This window comes from Biomphalaria glabrata, chromosome 12 (assembly GCF_947242115.1).
Source record: "Biomphalaria glabrata chromosome 12, xgBioGlab47.1, whole genome shotgun sequence".
Lineage (NCBI taxonomy): Eukaryota > Metazoa > Mollusca > Gastropoda > Planorbidae > Biomphalaria > Biomphalaria glabrata.
In genome coordinates, this window is record NC_074722.1 from 31622987 (window position 1) to 31643036 (window position 20050).

At 36.9% G+C, this 20050-nt stretch overlaps 3 non-coding genes across 3 annotated transcripts; 1 reads left to right on the top strand and 2 right to left on the bottom strand.

Moving 5' to 3' along the window:
• Positions 1-2304: 2304 nt before the first annotated feature.
• Positions 2305-2377, bottom strand: Trnat-ugu (transfer RNA threonine (anticodon UGU)). Its single transcript has one exon. It is a non-coding gene; the product is annotated as a tRNA-Thr (tRNA).
• A 12898-nt stretch (positions 2378-15275) lies between these two features.
• Trnat-ugu (transfer RNA threonine (anticodon UGU)) lies at positions 15276-15348 on the bottom strand. The gene has a single exon. It is a non-coding gene; the product is annotated as a tRNA-Thr (tRNA).
• Positions 15349-16140: 792 nt separating this feature from the next.
• Trnai-aau (transfer RNA isoleucine (anticodon AAU)) lies at positions 16141-16214 on the top strand. The gene has a single exon. It is a non-coding gene; the product is annotated as a tRNA-Ile (tRNA).
• The last annotated feature ends 3836 nt before the right edge of the window (positions 16215-20050 follow it).

The window sequence follows — 20050 nt, forward strand, 5'->3', positions numbered from 1 at the left end:
ATTATAGCTACGACGTAATAATCTTTATTTCTGAATGAATTTCCGAAACATATAAAAACAAACAAAAGAAAGGATGCGAACACGAAACTTCTGGACATTGTCCGAAAATGTATTTATCAAAATAGATTTATTTTTTTAAACCATGAGAGAGACTAGGAATGTAAGGGGAGATAATACGGTTACTAAGATCCAACCAGATAGAGTTGTCTACTAGACTTGTAGGAACGAGACAGACAGACGATGAAATTACTTCCCTGATAAAGTCGTCCTCACTGGGAGAGAATAAGAAAAAAGATTACGGTAATCAAAGACCTATAACTCAGTGAATTGTTTCCGGATTTGTAAAGGGAGAAAACTGTTATTTCACAGTTTGACCAGATTGGTGTAAGGAGGAGGTGTTGTTGTTTTTTTTTTAGAACCGTAGCAATGATAATTATGTGCCTTTTATGAGGTCAAGGTTTTTTAAACACTAGGACTATGTTCAGAACTAGAAAATAGATTGGCGCAAAAAAAAAGGGACAAAGACTATCAATCGAAACGACAGATGAAGTTTCAAACACTCTTGGTGTATAAAACAAATGGAGAGAAGTACAATACATATACTGATGTTCTCTCTAAAGACATTTATACATACAGCAGCACCATCTTATTTGTCTGTAATCCTCATTCAATGTTGTTGTTTTTTATTATTTCCTGACAATGAAAACATTTAAAGACCGCATCACAAACGAAGAGATTACAGACAGGGTTACTACAGCAAATGGACCCCCACGATGACCTGCTAACTACAGCAAATGGACCCCCACGATGACCTGCTAACTACAGCAAATGGACCCCCACGATGACCTGCTAACTACAGCAAATGGACCCCCACGATGACCTGCTAACTACAGCAAATGGACCCCCACGATGACCTGCTAACTACAGCAAATGGACCCCCACGATGACCTGCTAACTACAGCAAATGGACCCCCACGATGACCTGCTAACTACAGCAAATGAACCCCCACGATGACCTGCTAACTAGCCTACTGCAAATAAAAAACGCAAACTAAAACTCTATGGCCATATTACAGGGAACAGTACCAGGAAAAAAAAGAAGAGGCAGAGAGAGAAAGCGATGGGAAGACATCAAAGACTGGACGGGCCTGACGTTAAAGTTCTATCCAAGGCAAAAGACAGTGATGAATAGAGAAAGACGGTCGACAAATCTTGAGTGGTGCCCCAACGGTCCAACAGACTAAGGGATAGGTAAATGTGATATTTATTAAGCCAGTGTTTGTATCAAATAGTTGTGAGATCCCATATTTAATCCATTGACATATATTTCATTTCTAGGGTTTAAACTCTAACCACCTCGTTTCAATGTCAACCAGATCAAGTTGCACATTTTTTTTCCAAAATAAATCTCTCTCCCCTTTAAGAAATAACCTAGACTATGTGAATAGATTGCAGGTCTACAGAGTCCTCATTGTTTTGATTGAAACTCTGTAACATGTGAACTAAAACAATAGAAACTTCGAATTATGGAAATAGGGAAGAAAGTGTTATTTTTAACAAGGAAAAAAATTTAAAAAGGATTTTGTTAAAACGACGATACCTAACCCCAACAAGAAAAAATAAAAATAAAATCTGAAAATTAAAAAAAAGTTTTATTAAGCCGGGCACCCAACTCTTAATTCTACCTTTTATGACACTCTGGCTTTTGACTTTAGCCATTACACCAGAGGACATTGTAAAAATTAAGTAATTACTTATTGGTACTTTCATCATATCGATCTAGACATTTAGAACTAGGGCTGGATGTAGACTTTAGATTTACAACTCTTAAGACCTATATTAGATTTACATAAAAATAAAAGCAAAGCTTTAGATAATCTATCAAATAAACTGAAAGCAACTTGAAATTTAATAAACAACTCCTGAGTCTGGTACACTACGGTTGACTACGCCATTTATACCAAAGATACACAAAGCTGTACTTTTAATCAGATTTGACTTAAGAATGCTATCGATGGACAGTAAAACAGACACGTTTCTGTCGATAGTTCTGCTTGAAATAAATAGTCAAGACTTTTTTTTGATAAAAAAAACAAAGCCATATACATCATCTTTAAAGGGTACATGTCATTAGTTGGCATAGGTCAGTTGGTCGTTGTGCTGGCCACGTGACACCCTCGTCCATAGCAACAGATCACTTTTGAATCTTGCCTATAGATGTCAAGGTCTGAAAGGGGGACTACTAATGCATCTCTCAATCTAGAGATCCACTCTCCCCCCTGTAAAAAGAAAAAAAATAATTAAAGCCCCTACTGAGGATTGAACTCAGGACCCCTGGTTTACAAGACCAGTGCTCTAACCACTGAGCTATAGAGGCAGACAAATACCTTCATGTTTTGTATAGAGTCAAGAGGATATCCTTCAAATACCATAGTTTAAAATAGATTTCTAAATGTTTGACATCTGTTAAGCATTGATTTTCGGATCAAAACTGACTTTGAGTTTTTAAACCCAGAAAACGAGCTACGGGACTTTTCGTTACTTTTTTTTCTTCTAAATTTAGATCGAAAGGTCAAAGGTCATCAAGGGGACCCATTTGCAAACTCAATGTTGTCAAGTGTGTCATTGACAATGCTTTCATAGAAGAAATCGAATTGGTTATTATGACGATCATAACCAATATATTGAAAACTTATGTGTGGTTTTTGTTTAAACTCATGCAGCACAATTAAATGCACTTTGAGACTGTGCCATGGGTGTGGGTAGCTTTATACTTTGTTACATGCGTACCATGTATTGAGGTGGGGGTGGGGTGGGTGTAGATAGAAGCGGTGGGAATCGAACCCTACGTCAAACGTGACATGTACTCGATACCCATCCCCTCAGGGCGACCTTCATTAGTCGCACCATGTGTGGCAGTGCCTTCACGGTTCACCGAGCGCGTTCTTTGAGTACAGTAACAACCTTCGGCGCTCACGACATCTTGTGGACATTCTCTAGACATTGTATTTGTTTGTCAACGTATTTAGCTTTCAATTTCTCTCTCTCTCTCTCTCTCTCTCTCTCTCTCTCTCTCTCTCTCTCTCCTTTCTCTAGCTTTATTTTGATCTTTGTTCTCAACTTTGTTCTCTTCTCTATCTCTTTACCATGTTTCTTTCAAGTATTTCTCGCTCTTTATGTCTTTCTCTTTATTTCTATGTATTAAAGGCTTCTTTTTCCTCTCTCTCTTTCTTTATCGACTTTCTTGTTCTCTATTTATATCCCCTTCACTTTATCTATTTCTCTTTTTTTCTTTTTTTTCTATCCCTTCTCTCTCTCTCTCTCTCTCTCCATCTCTTTCTCCCTCTCCCTCTCCCACTCCCTCTCTCTCTTTCTCTTTTCCTCGCTCTCTCTCTCCTCTTTCTTCTGGATAACTTAAGTCTTTGACATCTACCGTATCTCCTGTCTCTCACCGCATATATCTCTAATGAACTCTCTCTGCTAGTATATGTGTGTCTGTCTGTCTGTCTGTCTCTCACACACACACACATTTATGTTCTTTCTCTCTCTCACCATCCTCAGTTTTCCACTGACCTCACTACCTCATTCCTCTTTCTCTCTCTCTCCTATTCTTTTATGACTTTTTTCCACTCTTTCTTGGTTTACTTAGAAAGTACCTTCCTTACAAATCTATCCCATCATTCCCCGCGATAAAGTCACTATAGTCGTTGGTCCATATTTCATTACGCTATCAAAAGACCTTGATCTGCCAGACATTCTAGGAAAGTGGATCTAAGGACGTCTAGACCAGGTCTATTCGGACCAATGGACCATTCTCCCCCCATGCCCACAAGCCTAACGGGCACAACTTTAGAGTAGTGAAAAACTACAACAATCACTAAATAATTACCGCTTTAAACTGTCATTTATTCATTAATTGAAGGAGAAAGGTCGCCAAGGGGAGTGTCTGTGTATGTAACAGTGAATACAGAAATTAAGGAAGATAGCTGAAGACAAATCTAGAGACAAAATACAGTTTGTTTTGGGCACTTATACAGATAAGTCAAAGGGAGGTAGCTCTCAAATAACGAAATCCAATGACACAGGCGAAAATCCAACAATAGAAGCTAGTCGACGCTGATAGCGAATGTCGAACAAGAAGTTTAATAATAACAAAGGGAACCGTCGAATGTCGTCAAGCTAAACCTCAACTTCAGTTATCCAAGCCGACCTTACTCTTTGGCTGCCAAAAGTCTTCTGTGTTTATTTCCTAAATCTTAGTCTCTTTTTTTAAATTCTTTAATTCTTTATTGTCTCTAAGTCAAAAACTTTCCCTTTTTGAAGAAAAAAAAACGTCATTACAATGTCATTCATTGTAATTTCGCAAAGGTTGGCTACCTGGTCACGTGATATACTTTTCGGAATGTCTCGATGGTTCAAACCGTGCCCCCCGCCATCCCTACAGTCCTGTGGGAGGTTTGGGCTAGGATGTAATATCGGTCAATTCTGAAGAACATCCGAAGCTTGAAAAACTAGAAAACCGATCTTTTCATTTTTTTAGGACGCCAACGAAATTGGATTTTTAGTTTAAATGTATTCACGACAAAGCTGAAAACGTGTCCTTTAAGTCCTACCTTTGATACACCGTTACATGTTTATGTCTCAAATAAGAAAGGCCCCATGACCTATCACCCAATTCTAGCCCACCTTTTTTAAAAGTGCATGGTCGTGGCAAGTCTCTTACCAAACAGTGAAACAAATCTTTTAATTCTGTCAGTTGTCAAAATGAAAGTCACATCATCAACTTTTTTATTTTTTTTATTTTACAACCGATCAATACCATCCTCTGGAAGACAGCGACACAATACAGACATTTGCTTATTAACCAGTCTGTCACGTGACGCGTAGGGACGAATGAAAAGAAATGGACTTAGTTAACCAGAGGTCGTGAGTTCAAGTCTCAAGAGCAGTCTGACAGATTGTCATATGTTGCAGAATGTAAACGTGTCAGTTTTGTTTCGTATACACTACATCGAGAGCAATCATTTTAACTTTTGAAAAAAATCATAACAAATATTAATTAAAACAAGTTATTGGGCCAAAATGTTGCTTCTTTTAATAATAATAATATTCTTTAATATCCATAAGGAAATCTGTCTTACAAATTGTGCATTATACCAAACAAAACATTATAATTATAGAAAACCAAAATATACATGTCGTGAATTTGCTTATTTGGATTGTCGCCCCTTAGTGTTTGTTTACATTTGTTAACCTGTGTACTGACCGTATTTCGTAGTCCGTGTTGTGAACTCTACTATGTGTGTAGTTGTTTGTCATTCAGTGAAATAAAGCTTTGAATGTAACATGGTATTGTTATTATTAAGCACAACAATACATTTACACCAGACTCATAATTTACATGCGAAAAGTTTATATCAGATTGTTTCTATTTAATGATTTGATTGCCAGGGGAACAAAAGAGTCTTTTATGTCTGTTTGTCTTGGCTATCGGTGTCTTGTGTCTCTTTTATGATGGTAAAATCACAAAATCGTGATCTTATTTCTAGAATCTTTTTAGCTTTTTTTCTGAAAGTATGTCTCAAACAGCTGCCCAAATAGGTTTTGTTTTTTGCCTATGACTTTAGAATTTCGCCTTGTATTAGGCCTTACGTTTATTGAGTCTTCTGTAATGGAGCGTTGCTTCTATTGCGGATAGGTCTTTTAAGCTGCACCTGAAAGTAGAAAAGCCGCTATTAATTTTGTGTAGTATGTCTGTCAGTCAGTCCGTCCGTTTGTCACGTTTAGATAGAAGAAGCTAGAAAAGATATTGAAAATCCGATATCATGATATTTTAGGATTTGCGAAGTTCAAGTGTGACGGCTGCTTCTTATCTTCCGAAAGCGAAACGATTTGTTTACAAAATTGAATATGTGAGTTTTTTTTTCATAGAGTTACACTACTTTTAATACTATACATAAAGGTGAGACAATATTGTTACCTTTACCTTTACCTATCCCTTATTCTGTTGGACCGTAGGGGCACCATGCAAGATTCATTGACCGTCTTTCTCCATTCCTCTCTGTTCAATGGCAGCCCGTCCATTCTTTTAGGTTGTCCACCCATTGATGTCTCTGTCTGCCTCTTCTTCTTTTTCCTGGTACTGTTCCTTGAAGGAAGGTCTTTGCGAGCCCCGAAGATCTTATAATGTGGCCATAGATTTTTAGCTTGCGTTTTTTTCAACGGTAGGTAGCAGGTCATTATGTGTCTCAATCGCTGCAGTAACCTCTTGGTTTGTGATGCGGTCTTTGAACGTGATACCTAGGATCCCTCCGTAGCACCTCACTTCCATTGCTAGGATCCTCCTCTCTAGCTCTGCAGTCAGCGTCCAAGACTCACAAGCATAGAAACAATAGTAAAAACAAGCGAAATATTTAAAAAATATCGTGATTAAAGAAACAACAAAGCTCATCTAAAGGGGAATAACTCGACCTTAAAACTATATCTACCAATAATGTACACGCTATTTCCCTAATTCGATATCAAACAAAAAAAACCAATTACCACTAATTAATCGACGAATTGAGTATTTTTGTTTTTTTGATTCGTGTTTTGTTTGGTACAATAAATCATAGTTTAAAGTATCAATTTGATCGGAGAAGGCATGAGGCTGAAATCGTGTTCACAATACTATTTAAGGGGACTAAACCCAACAAATTTAGACATTTTATGTGAAAACTTTTGTGAATACTTTCCCTTGTTGCTATTTAACTATATAATGAATTACCAGTAATAAATGGTATAATTGGTTACTTTTTTTCTTTTATTGATTAATGTCTTGCCAATGCCATTAAGTAATTGTGCAAAGTTTCAACTTGATCCGAGAATGGGTGTGAGAGAAATAACATGTACATACATTTTAACATGCAGACAGAGTGAGTTTGTAAAATTGTGTGATAACTGTACCTTTTGAATAGTAACGTATATATATATATATATATATATATATAATTTTTCAGGTACACTATGTAACTCGAATAGGAAACATTTTTTTTATGCAAAAGCTAAGAATGACATTGTATGCAAATGGCATTCGCACTATCTAGAATCGATGTTTTATTCATCTCTGTTGGTGCTGTGGCATGCAATGGGCGTTACGATGATATCTTAATATGACACAACAGCTCATGACACAACAGCTCATGATACAACAGCTCATGATACAACAGCTCATGACACAACAGCTCATGACACAACAGCTCATGACACAACAGCTCATGACACAACAGCTCATGACACAACAGCTCATGATACAACAGCTCATGACACTACAGCTCATGATACAACAGCTCATATGTCATCTTGTTTTTTTTTATTTTTCTCTTTTATTTTTCTTTTATTTTTAGGATATCTCAGTTTTGCTTGTGAAATTGGTTGTGAGCTGTTGACATCCTTTGAATCTTAGGCTTTTGCCTCTTTTCTTTTGCCTCTTTTGTGGGCTTTCTTAGCCTCTTTGTGGGCTTATTTATTTTTATGTATTTTATTGCCAACTTAATGCATTTACAAAAGATACAATTAAACTATAAATATCGGTAATTAATTAAATAAAAGTAAACAATTTTCTATATTAACGAACTGTATTCATTTGTTTTCTTACTTTCTGGAGTACAGAATTAGAATTGGCTGAGGTTATGTCCCCTTTCACTGGTGTGCTTCTATTCGCCTCACTACAGAGTTGAACATTGTAGTCTGATCTATTTAAGTCACGAGTATGTACCGATAATTGTCCTCACAGAGAGCTTACAAATATTGTAGATAAGAATGTTTTGTCCTGACAGAGGTCATACAGGGATTGGTGGATGGAAGGGAGTTCAATTATTTGAGTCTTTCTTGTCATTCGGCAGTGTAACACTTTGCGTTCTGGTTTCCTCGTATTTAATCATACTATTGGGAGTTATTACTAATCAATGGTGTATACTCTCCTCACAGTATTAGGAATTTAATTAGATTATTGTTTACTTTTTATGGTGTCGTACAATTTAAAAAAAAAAAAAAGATAATTAACAGAAAATCAAAATCCATGTCTTGTCGATATTTTTATCCAATTTGATGCTAATGCCATTGACAAAGTGCTTTTGACACTAGAAAAATCAATGTTTGATCCACAAATTCTCTCCCTTTGTTGAGCAAAACTTTTTCTAAGGTAGCACCCTTCTTGACGTAATTAATTGCACCCAAAGGCGGCAGTTGGCTGGCACAAAGGAAATGAAGTCAAGAATGTTTTCCTTTAAGTGGAAACGTCATTGAAATTACGTTACGCTTGAATGAACTCAGGTTAGCAGACGACGGAAAGAGTCAACTAATGAGATTTCCCCCTCTGGCTACATTTTTGTTCTTGTTTCATTTGAATATGTGACAGCGGACTTTTTTTTTGTGTGTGTGCGTGTGTTAGTTTCTAAATGTGTGCCCTGCAAGACACGACACTCAAAATTTAGCTTGTGTTTCTGATTTAGACTTAAGAATCATGGGTGATTCTATAATTTAGGAACCGAATTTCAGATAGCTAGTGTTAGGTCACACGTAGGCGTATCATGCAGGATTTGCCTTAGGCATAGGCAAACTAGTCAGCTGCCTAGAGACTCCGATTGCTGGGGGGGGGGGGGGCCTCACACAGAAATTATTTATTTTTTTTAGAAAATATTGCGAAACCTGGATCAAATCTCAAACCTGTCAGAGTCTGTGGGCATGGCTCTAATATCAGCGGTTCTCAACCTTTCGTGCTCGGCGACCCCTTTTTACAATCCCCCAGTCTGCCTCGACCCCCCCCCCCAGCATACACACACAGCAATGGAGGAGTAGACAAAAACATCCATTTTTTCAATAGTCTTAGGCGACCCCTGGCAAATCGTCAATCGACCCCCCAAGGGGGTCGCGACCCACAGGTTGAGAACCTCTGCTCTATATCTACTAGCCATGTCTCGACTAGGGTTAAAGATTTATTCACGAATGCGTAGATCTACAAGTCAGACGGCATATTTTTCGGCCTTTATTTTCTTTTTCTATTTCTTATGGGGGCCACCCTAATTCACTTCACGTAAGGCCTCCACCTAAAGTTGGCCTTGGTGTACGCAATATGTCCTCCTTCTTTCATCACTATTTACTTCTTTCTGACCTTGCGATCTATAGGGCTGGTGATGTAAATGTCATCTGATGTAAATGTCATCTGATGTAAATGTCATCTGATGTAAATGTCATCTGTTTATGTGGCCGACGAGGGTGGCATGTTGCCATCACAATGACCAACCGCCTTTACCTTCTCCAACTAATGTCAGGTACCCATTAGAGCTTGATGAACTCAGAGGCGCCTTGAAGATCCCGCAATGCAATAAAGTGCAAAAAAAATATATTATGGGACTTTATAGTGTCTAGACAAGTAATATACATTTTAAAAAAATGTTTAATATATTTCTACTTTATGAAGCTGGTAGTGCTCTATCATTTGTCTTTATACTTATTTTGTGTAAAGTTTCATTATTGCAAAGAGTATTATCTCAGAAGCAGTGTTATGGAGTGTGCATGCTTGTTGCTGATGTAACTATGAGAAAAGTAGGGTGGCTATTGGCTATATATCTTATATAATACAGACGTTACTTGAAAAAAGAAGATAATTACGTCCTACGCGTCATGCATTTAGTCATGCATGTTAACCAGTGACTTAAATTCTGCCAAGTCATTGGTTTCCCTTGCTGGCTCAGGCAACCCATTCCATGTTCTAATAGCACTAAGGAAAAAGGAACACTTGTACAAATTTGTCCTAGCATATGGGACGAGGAATCTTTGTGTCTTTCTGAGTATTTTATTAGATTTTATTAGATTATGTTTTTGTATTTGAAGATTATGGTTCAGTGTTTTATGTATAATTGCTACTTTACTTTTGAGTCTTCTCTCCTGAAGGCTTTCTAGTTGAGGGTATATATAACAGCCAAAACTTATATACAATGTCACGTCAGATGCAGCTATTCTTTACTTTAATTTCGTCATTAGGTTATTTTCTCTAGATATTTGATAGTATGCACTTATAATGTGACTAATGTATGAATCTTTGCAGTTTGCTCTATCTATTCATTCTATTTCTCTTTTTTTTTCTTCGACTGCTTCACAGGTTTCAAGATATGTAGGTCACAGGTTTCAAGATATGTAGGTCACAGGTTTCAAGATATGTAGGTCACAGGTTTCAAGCTATGTAGGTCACAGGTTTCAAGATATGTAGGTCACAGGTCGGCCTGTTTAACCAACCCCTTGAAGTATTGAGCTTTTCATAAGTTTTCGGATTCGGACCATTTAATTCAAAGACAATTTAATATTTTTGAAAAAAGGCGAAATGAAGAACTCCTGAGATCTTGCTACATTTCTTCTCTTCCCGGCCATGTATCAACGCCATCTTGTATCCAATCGTATCAACGGGCGCCACGTGACCGGAAGGGGGAAGAGCAACGGTTCAAGGGTCAGCGAGGTCACCAGTTGAATCACCGAGACCTGATTGTTTTATGTGTGGACATGACCCCGAGTCTGTGTGGTGGTGGGTGGGTCCTTGTGACGAGGGAGTACATCTATTACATAGGAGCTAAAACAAAGGGGGGGGGGGAGTTAAGGCCCAGTTTAAGAACGTGTAGACGGACATGTGCATGTCCTTATGTTTATGTTTATATATATATATATATATATATATTGTTATAAACCTGGTGGTGGCACAGATGAGGGTAGTGGTGTGAGTGTAGTCAACCGACGCAAATCGCCCCAGGCCAGCGCTAGACGAGCGGTCAACCGTGACGAGTTACGACGGTCAGCCGAGACCAGTGTCAACACGGTGGTTCGGGAAGGATCGACGGCGGTCCGGGAAGGATCGACGTCGTGAACAGAGCTCAGTAGCGTCACGAGAGTTGTAGTTGACCACCTGGAAACGTCGAGCGGCGTTCTGTCCGGTTCGAGAAGGCCAGTAGGGACCCTATATAAGAGAGGAGGTGTCGCAGTCAAGACGGTCGAGAAAAGGGGCTCAATACAGCGAGGTTCAGAAAGGAGGTTCACGGCAGGGGTTCAGAGCCCGGTTCACTACAGTCCGGTCGACTACAGCACAGTTCAGCGGTGTGGTTCTGTACGGAGCATTACGACGGTTTAGTGCGGAGTACTATCAAGTACAGTTGAGACGAACGGCGTCTTGATCTTGGTCTGCGATCGAGTCCGACACAACGAGCCTAGTGTGTGAAGTCAGTCCTGAACTGTTGAACCCAGTGCAAGCCCGGAACGAGACGGAGAGGCCAGTGCAAGAGTTGATACTGCGGAACGGTGTTATCGGAGAGATATTTGTACAGTGTACGTGTTGCCAATTGTAAAGTATTGGCTGTTATTTATTCAACAATTAAAGTGTTACGTTACTTTGGAGCCCTGAGTTGTCAAGTTCTTTAAGTTGGTGGTGTAAGGTGCAGTTTGCAGAGAGCCTGGATAGTGAGATTCGTAACAATATATATATGCTTAACCAAGATTATTATAGTGTATGGATATGGCTAATAGGGCGGGGTAGAAAATTTTCCACTTTTGTATAATTCTATCATACATTAGTTATTAAGAGTACTATAATCGCTCTTTCGAAACGGTTATCAGCTTTGTAGAGGAGCAATAATTCCCTATTAAAAGTATTTTTATTTTAATACATATATATATGTATGTATATGTTTGTGTGTGTATGTGTGTGTGTTTCAATTTGGTCTTGAAGGAAACTATCAGCCTGTTTAGTCCAGACGATCAACTTAGGTAGTTAGTGCCTGGCTCCCGACGAAGCCCCGCTTCCCTCTCCCTCCCGTACACTACTGCTGACCCTCATCTGCGATTAGGGGGTAAATTACACGGAGATTGGAAACGCCCACATGTTAGGCCTATGCGCCCCCCTCTCCCCAGCTCCTTAACCCTCGTGTACCCTTTTGTCAACGATCGGTCTTTCCTCAATAATCTTGCTAACAGTTCTAAGCCCCCCCCCCCTCCTCCTCCCATTTCTACACATTGTCTTCGTACTTTCCAATCAATCAATTACTTTGATCAAGGCTTGTCTCCCCCCTCCCGCACGCATGTTCGCACCCACACACGCACTCACACAAGCACACTCCGCGATAAATGAATGGGGCCATTACAAGATGTGGGGGGTTAACCGTTGGTGACAGCTGTGACAGCCACTGACACTAAAGGTCTATGACAGTTTTGATCGACACTTGACAGTAATCACAACATTAGGCATTAGGCACAGCCAGAGAAATTAAGCATCCCAGGGAGGGGGGATCAAGAAATGGAATCAGGACTTCCATTACCGTCTCAGTAAGTCTAAGACAAGAAATTAGCTAAAGTGGCAGCATGGGGAATAACTGAATACACGTAACCAATGAGCATTACCAGAATTTCAGTATTTTTTTTAGTGGGGGAATTTTACATATTTCATCTTTCTTTTTAAAATCCGCAAGCTTTTATAAAAAAAAAAAAAGCGTTACCTACCTACGTTTTTAGATAGGACATTCCATATCTTAATCAGGAAAAAATTAAATAACTGGTTTTAAAATATCGAATTCGGGCATTTAAAAAAATACCCCACTTCTGTCCAATATTGTGAACTGAGCAGAAATAAATATTTTAAAATGGTTGACCTACTTAGATTAGCCTGATACAATTTAAAAGTGCAGAATTCAAATAGATATTGGTGAGTAGAAGGTTGAAGACATGTTAACATTTAGTAAGGCTTACTTATATGTGACTTAATGTGACGATAAATGAATTTTTAATTTTTTTTTTTTAATTTGGTAATCCGCGTTGTTTATTAATTATTATTTTTTTTTACATGAAGACAAATCCATAAATAGCTTTTTAGTGCGTCCACTGTACATAATAAAGGAAATGTTTATAAGCGAGTTGTTTTTTTTTTCAAGTTTCTAAGCACTTTTTAGAACTGCTCTTCCGTCTGTAGCTTTCATTTAGTTGGCAACAGTGAAGTTCAATTTAGCATCCTTGACATTGGTCTAGTTGATCTTTATTTTATCATTTCCAATGCAAATATTTGTTTTTTGTTGTTTTTTGGGGGTTGTTTTTTTTTTTGCCTTGTCCAAACTCTTTACAAGCATTTGTGCACGTGTTATAAAGTTGTATGTTTTAAAGTTGTAATGTTATAAAATTGTAATGTTATAAAGTTGTATGTTTTAAAGTTGTAATGTTATAAAATTGTAATGTTATAAAGTTGTATGTTTTAAAGTTGTAATGTTATAAAATTGTAATGTTATAAAGTTGTTAATGTTATAAAGTTGTATGTTATAAAGTTGTATGTTATAAAGTTGTTAATGTTATAAAGTTGTAATGTTATAAAGTTGTTAATGTTATAAAGTTGTAATGTTATAAAGTTGTAATGTTATAAAGTTGTATGTTATAAAGTTGTATGTTATAAAGTTGTTAATGTTATAAAGTTGTAATGTTATAAAGTTGTTAATGTTATTAAGTTGTTAATGTTATAAAGTTGTAATGTTATAAAGTTGAAATGTTATAAAGTTATATTGTTATAAAGTTGTTATGCTATAAAGTTGTAATGTTATAAAGTTGTAATATTATAAAGTTGTAATGTTATAAAGTTGTAATGATATAAAGTTGTAATGTTATAAAGTTGAAATGTTATAATCTTGTAATGTTATAAAGCTTTAATGTTATAAAGTTGTAATGTTTTAAAGTTGTAATTTTATAAAGCTGTAATGTTATAAAGTTGTAATGTTATAAAGTTGTAATGTTATAAAGTTGAAATGTTATAATCTTGTAATGTTATAAAGTTGTAATGTTATAAAGTTGTAATGTTTTAAAGCTGTAATTTTATAAAGCTGTAATGTTATAAAGTTGTAATGTTATAAAGTTGTAATGTTATAAAGTTGTAATGTTTTAAAGCTGTAATTTTATAAAGCTGTAATTTTATAAAGCTGTAATGTTATAAAGTTGTAATATTATAAAGTTGTAATATTATAAAGTTGTTATAAAGTTGTAATATTATAAAGTTGTAATATTATAAAGTTGTAATGCTATAAAGTTGTAATGTTATAAAGTTGTAATTCGAATTTTGTTTCTAATGTTTTTGTTTCTCTTTTTTTTTTTTTTGGGGGGGGGGGGGGAATCAATCTTGTAATGATGTCTTCTGTGTTCACTCTGTTTTGTTTTCGTCAGTTATATATTATATGATAAGATAAGACTTTATTATATTGGTCCAAACAAATGGAAATTCAGTTTGAATACAGTGTTCCAACCTCAGCCTCTTTCCTTTAGTCAGAAATCAAAGAACTGAGAAAAATGAAAGTTAATCAAATTTGGACAGAACGAACCAGCCCCCCTCCCCCCCAACTCCACGGTACTGCACGTAGCTGCTTATGTCCAAAGGAATGGTTTGTGCCGAGAGAGAAGGGAATCTTATTTGTCGCAGGCTCTGCCAGGGTGTAACTCTCTGTGCTGCAAGCTGCCTAAGGGTTACGGTTACAGGCTTCTGATTTTTCCTCAATGTCGGACTCCAGAAGTCTTTTCCCTTGTTTGGGTTAAGCTGCAAGGCAGAGGAGATTTGGATTGAATTCATCATTACAACTATAACAATGTTTGTAAAAATGTAAAATGTTTTACATGTTTCGGATGTTCCTTCAGAGTTGAAGATAATTACTTCCTAGTCCAAACCTCCCGCAGGACGACGGGGGATGGGAGCGGGCAGGGTTTGAACCCGGGACCATCGATAAATCTGAACGACAGTCCAGCGTGCAAACCGCACGACCAGGCAGCCATATTGAGGCAAACACAAACAACATTACCAAATGTAATTTTTCAATCTTGAAACGAAAAATATTTGGTGTATAGAGCAAATGAATCGTCTCAATTATACAATAATAAATTCTAAATCACTAACTACGTTATTGGGCTACTTAAAAATGTGCATCAACATCTAGTGGTCTTTTTTTTTTCATTAAACAAGCAAAAAGCTACTACACATGTACACATTATTTTAACAACAAATTTTAACTTCCTATGCACATCTATTAAATCTAATAAATATCATTGTGACATTCTTTCATCGCAAAGGTAAAATAAACCGTTTAGTATCCTGCGACGTTATTAGGTCTAAAAAAAAACTTTTTTTTTTTTTTACTGCATTTCATTTTCTTTTTATAGCCAACAAGAAAAAATAATATAAGGACCAACAAGAAGTAATCAGAGAACAATTTTAACCTGGCCAAAAAATTAAAAAAATTAGCCCCTACTGAGGATCGAACTCAGGACCCCTAGTTTACAAGACTAGTGCTCTAACCACTGAGCTATAGAGGCGCTTGAGTGTAAAGTTACTTTTAACAATTATATCCATTAGTTGATAAGGTTTCCTCATTTTGGTTATGAAGTTTTAGTGTGTGTTGAACGCAGTAAAAATTAAGTTAGGAAAACTTCAAGAGTATTAAATAATTTAATTCCTTTTTATAGTATTTACTTGTAATTAGACGTATATATTTCTTTACAAATAAAATAGATAACTATTCTTAGTTTTAGATAGACGAGACGCATAAGTAAAGTAGGCCAAGCAAAGCGGGCTAACTGGGTCATCTATATTTGGATCCGCGCGCGGCACTGTTGGCGGGCAGACAACTACGCTTTTCCTATCTGCCTAGCTTTTTTTTTTTCTTTTTTTTTTCCACAATCGAGATATTGATTTTTATGAATCTAATTAGATCTAGATCTATATCTTATGACAAGGTAATATAGGGCCTACTTTAAATATTTAAATACATTAAAGAAAAACTTTTAAACAAAGAAGGTAACAGATATAACTATAATTATATAGATTGAAAATATAGCCTCATTACATTGCACTAGTAAGACTAGTATAGAGTATAGTCCACAGAATTATTGTATATAAATCTTACTGCACATACCAGATGTATAGATTTGAACAGTTAAATACAAATGAGTAGCTGCTTAATCTAGATTAAGTCGATATATATATATATATAGTTAAGAGTTGTACGTAAATTAAAAGCCAATGTGTCAGCTTTTTTTTTTTTTTTTGGTCAGTTTATTAGTGTTAAACCTAGAGCAGATATCTATTTGAAAACAAATCCCTGCATCGGCCGGTTAGCTCAGTTGGTTAGAGCGTCGTGCTAATAACGCGAATGTCGTGGGTTCGATCCCCATACTGGCCAATCTGTTTTCTTTTTGTTTTGTTTTTTTTCTAAAAAGTATACCCTACCTGGTATGAGCAGACTTGTAATCAAAAAGTATCTTACAGACCTCACAATAAATGTAAACTCATAGCTAATAATAAGAATGATGAAATAACTTTATTTATTTTTTGGCAAGATGAAGCGACTAAATAGTTATAACATACAATTATTTTGGATCCATCATGTAAATAATATTAATCAGATCTACACTAACGACACTAAATGTATGTGATTAGAAATTCTTTCATTGTTATCTATAGTATGCTCGATGCCCTGTGGTCCAATCACTTTTGTGTTGGGGGGGGGGGGGGGGGGAGGAGTATCTGGGAGAAGGTTTCCGTTATGCAGTTTCAAATTTTTTTTTTCTTTAAATTGCTTGGCCTTCTTTATAGCACATCTCTCCATTTTGATCTATCCTGAGCGTCTCCATGCCCGGACTTTAAGCTGTTGTAGATCTGCCTCTACGTCATCAAGCCACCGTACTCGTGGTCTATATTATATATAAGTAAACAAAATGAATGGCTGCCTGGTCGAGGTTATGCGCTCTGGGCTGTTGTCTCTGTGGTCTCTGTGGTCTCGAGTTTGATCGCTGAGGCATGCCTTTCGTCGGGAGCTTTGGCTTGGAAGTAGTAATAATAATAATAATAATAATAATATAATTATAATTTAATTTATAGAGCGCTGTTAACAAACAAAATGTAGGCTCAAGGCGCTGTGATAACATTACAAACATAAACACGAGAACTAAAATGACAAACTCATCTAAAAAAAAGTTTTAAACAGTTAGGTTTTAATGTTCTTCTGGAATGTAGTGTGGTATGTTATCAGTCTGAGATCAATGGGGAGAGAGTTCCTAAACTTTAGTCCTTGTACTGAAAAAGCCTGCAAACTTTTGAAAGAGAAATGTGATATCAATAGAAGGAAATTCTATATAACAAAATGAATGACTGCCTGGTGGAGTGTTAGGCGCCCTGGACTGTCGTCGCCGTGGTCCAGAGTTTGATCCCTGAAGGCTGCCCTCCATCGGGAGGTTTAGGTTAGGAAGTAATAATAATAATAATTCAACGTATAGAACGCTGTAAACAAAACGTGACTTTTGAGGTGGAAACGTGGCCTCACTAGAAGCATTGAGTCCATGGAGCGCAGGGCTCTCTAAGGGACATATGGAGTGATCAGTTCACTAAGGTACATGGGTGCGAGTAATAATCTTGAAATCTGATGGAACATCCTAAAAATGCCAAACAAAACAAAAATTATAGTATCGAGAACTTTGTTCTTTACTAGTGTATTGTTACTAACAGTTTCTTGTCAAGCATTCTTAACTAACGTTTAGTGGCGCTGGTATGTCAAAACTACATAAGACTCAAAAAAACATAGCCAATCGTTCGATCACACCAAAATTTGATTTCACTGCCATTTTTATGTCTTTATAATGACAGCATACGTTACGCCCGCGAAGTTGACTATTCTTTTTAGGACTTTGAAATGAAGCCACAAGTCATTGACTGGAATAATCTTTTCCTGACTTCAACACAAAAACACAACGATAGTCATTGACTTTAGCAATCTTTTTATGACTGTAAAATGACCACATAATGTGAGACTCAAGGATCTTCCAAAATCAAACAACAAACTCCATTTTTTTTTTACAGAATCACACCACTCTCGCACACTCTCACACATTCTCACACATTCTCACACAATCTCACACATTCTCTAACACTCTGACACATTCTCACTCACTTTCACACATTCTCACACATCCTCACATATCCTCACACATTCTCATACATTCTCACACATTCTCACACATTCTCACACATTCTCAGACATTCTCACACAATCTCAGACATTCTCACACATTCTCACACACTCTCACGCACTCTCGCCCATTTTCACACACTCTCACACACACTTTCTCTCTCACACATACGTTTTACTACACTCCTAACACCCTCCCCCCCCCCCACGTATTTGTCCCGTGTTGACTTTATAAATTACTTCCCATATCTCTTCTCTCCCAGAGCTGGACCTTAAAACAACAGACATACATGATCAGACGGACTTATGGAGAGTTAGTAGATGGAGGCCTAGCACTGAGTTGGGGGGGGGGGGGAGGACCTTTGATCAAATGACCACTGGCAAAATCTGCTTATAACTTCCACCCGCCCCCCATCCTCCAACATCCCAATAGCCCGGCTCAGTTTTCATCCCCCGTGAAATTTTCCTGCAAACATTAGCCGTGTTAGTTCAATATTCTGGACACTGCTTGCGGGACTTTCTCCATTTTTCCGGAAATGACCTTTACCCCCGAAATCTAGTTGCGTTTTTTTTTTTGCATGTTTCATTCTCGGAGTTCCAAATAACATTTCTTGTTTGTTTTGTTGTTGTTTTTTTTGGTGTTTTTTTTTTTCTACTTGTGTCAGAATTAAAAGGTATTTTTTATTGACAGCCATTACGCTTACAATTCCATAGACAGGAGAGAAAGTGCATAGACCTTTAGAGTGTCGAGAAATCGTATCTTGTATTACGCCTTTAATTTAAAAAACAACAAATAAATCATTAAATATACCATTAAGAAACAAGTTGATGGTCGATTGTTGATTTCTACTTCATTTAAATAAAAATTAATGTTTACTTTTAAAAACTTGACTTTGAATTATATAAAAAGAGCATGTATTTCCCTTTAATTCTATACCAAATACAACATTTTCTGATAACAAACAACAAAGCTATTGAAGCCCAATCATAACAGGGGAAGTGAAATAGTAATGAGTAAAAGATGAATTCCTTCCAAAACGTGGACAAAATAATTACGGAGAGAAAGAGTTAATGAAGTTAAAAGCTAGAGCGCTGAAATGATGAATGAAAATTTCACGACATTAACATAGAACAGCAGTACTTATTGTCAGGTGGGTTTTAGTCGATTAGATAGGGTATGATATTACAGTCCCGGAGCCCCACTCTGAACAGTGTAATGCAAGACCTAACAGGTAATACCATACAGGACTACAAGCACCAAATAAACGTCAGTCAACTAAACGGTAGTAACTAAAAGGCAATAGTTCAACAAGAACACAGTTAATGTTAACGATAAGTGAACTTAACAACCCAAGCGTAAATTTAACAATTTAATGAACAGATAACCTATTATGATAAAAATGATGAAGCATTAATGGTAGTTAGATCTACAACAGTAAGTACACATAATAAAACTATTTACAATAGCTCCAGCACACCTTAAAATACGGTGCCCCCAGTCGAACAGGGTTCGCAACGCCCTACAGACCAACAACTTCCTCCATCTCATCAACGATATCTAAGATCGGCTCCAAGGGCGGAAAAGTGACAATCTTCTCCATAGCCCAAGCCTAACTCCCCTTACAAGGGGGAAACAAACAACCCGCTACCCAGCTCACAAAAGAAGCTCTCTCTCTCTCTCTTGCGGGAACTAAGGATGACGTAAACACACATACACACACACACACACAATATTCTAGACAACAAAACGCACTTAAAAGAAACTACTTCCTATACGCTAAAACACCAATATTAAATGCAAAGAAAACTTCACACGCGCACGACACTTATGAATGAGCACGACTACTCACGACAGTAATATATATAAAAGCAGCTTTTTCTGTAAATAAAAATTGTACCTTAGAGCGGCTTTTATATCTTTCAGGTCATGTCATGTCATGTAACTTCATCTCGTTTACAGTATACAAAAGATAAAAAACAAATGATCTTCACAGTCCAGAGAAACAAATTTCTTTTGCAAAATAGACACGTAAAATACAACGGAACAAATTATT